This window comes from Arachis hypogaea, chromosome 3 (assembly GCF_003086295.3).
Source record: "Arachis hypogaea cultivar Tifrunner chromosome 3, arahy.Tifrunner.gnm2.J5K5, whole genome shotgun sequence".
Lineage (NCBI taxonomy): Eukaryota > Viridiplantae > Streptophyta > Magnoliopsida > Fabales > Fabaceae > Arachis > Arachis hypogaea.
Window position 1 is genome coordinate 66,232,182 of NC_092038.1, and position 1,736 is coordinate 66,233,917.

At 40.6% G+C, this 1,736-nt stretch overlaps 1 non-coding gene across 1 annotated transcript; it reads right to left on the minus strand.

The window, feature by feature from the left end:
* Positions 1-671: 671 nt before the first annotated feature.
* LOC112793532 (small nucleolar RNA R71) lies at positions 672-779 on the minus strand. The gene has a single exon (XR_003198220.1). It is a non-coding gene; the product is annotated as a small nucleolar RNA R71 (small nucleolar RNA).
* Positions 780-1,736: the final 957 nt, after the last annotated feature.

Sequence of the window (1,736 nt, forward strand, 5' to 3'; positions counted from 1 at the left end):
ATTCGAACCCACTCTTCCCCCCTGTGTTTGGATTCTTACCTTTTTCTCCTTTTATTCTCTTATTCTTCTACTCACATAAAGGAATCTTTATACTGTGACATAGAGGATTCCTCTTCTTTCTCTGTTCTCTTCTTTTTCATATGAGCAGGAGCAAGGACAAGAATATTCTTATTGAAGCAGATCCTGAACCTGAAAGGACTCTGAAGAGGAAATTAAGAAAAGCTAAATTACAAAAATCCAGAGACAACCTTACAGAAATTTTTGAAAAGGAAGAGGAGATGGCAACCGAAAATAATAATGCAAGGAGGGTGCTTGGTGATTATACTACACCTACTTCCAAATTTGATGGAAGAAGCATCTCAATCCCTGCCATTGGAGCAAACAATTTTGAGCTGAAGCCTCAACTAGTTGCTCTAATGCAACAGAACTGCAAGTTCCATGGACTTTCATCAGAAGATCCCTATCAGTTTTTAACTGAATTCTTGCAGATATGTGAGACTGTTAAGACTAATGGAGTAGATCCTGAAGTCTACAAGCTCATGCTTTTCCCTTTTACTGTAAGAGACAGAGCTAGAACATGGTTGGACTCACAACCTAAAGATAGCCTGGACTCTTGGGATAAGCTGGTCACGGCCTTCTTGGCTAAGTTCTTTCCTTCTCAAAAACTGACCAAGCTTAAAGTGGATGTTCAGACCTTCAAACAGAAAGATGGTGAATCCTTCTATAAAGCTTGGGAAAGATACAAGCAGATGACCAAAAGGTGTCCTTCTGACATGCTTTCAGGGTGGACCATTTTGGATATATTCTATTATAGTCTATATGAGTTCTCTAAGATGTCACTGGACCATTCTGCAGGTAGATCCATTCACCTAAAGAAAACGCCTGCAGAAGCTCAAGAACTCATTGACATGGTTGCAAATAACCAATTCATGTACACTTCTGAGAGGAATCCTGTGAGCAATGGGACGCCTCAGAGGAAGGGAGTTCTTGAAATTGATGCTCTGAATGCCATATTGGCTCAAAACAAAATATTGACTCAGCAAGTCAGCATGATTTCTCAAGGTCTGAATGGATGGCAAAATGCATCCAACAGTACTAAAGAGGCATCTTCTGAAGAAGAAGCTTATGATCCTGAGAACCCTGCAATGGCAGAGGTAAATTACATGGGTGAACCCTACGGGAACACCTATAATTCTTCATGGATAAATCATCCAAATTTCTCATGGAAGGATCAACAAAAGCTCCAACAAGGCTTTAATAATTGTGGAAGAATCAGGCTTAGCAATAGCAAGCCTTTTCTATCATCTTCTCAGCAACATACAGAGTATTCTGACCAGAGCTCCTCTAGCTTAGCAAATATAGTCTCTAATCTGTCTAAGGCCACTTTAAGTTTAATGAGTGAAACAAGGTCCTCCATTAGAAATTTGGAGGTACAAGTGGGCTAGCTGAGTAAAAAAATCACTGAAACTCCTCCTAATACTCTCCCAAGCAATACTGAAGAGAATCGGAAAAGAGAGTGCAAGGCCATTGACATAATCAAAATGGCCAAACCTAGAGAGGAAGGGGAGGACGTGAATCCCAATGAGAAAGACCTCATGGGACGTCTCCCAGACAAGAAGGAGTTCCCTATTAAGGACCTAGAGGAATCTGAGGCTCACATAGAGACCATAGAGATTCCATTAAACCTCTTTCTGCCATTCATGAGCTCTGAAAACTATTCTTCCTCTGAAGAGGAT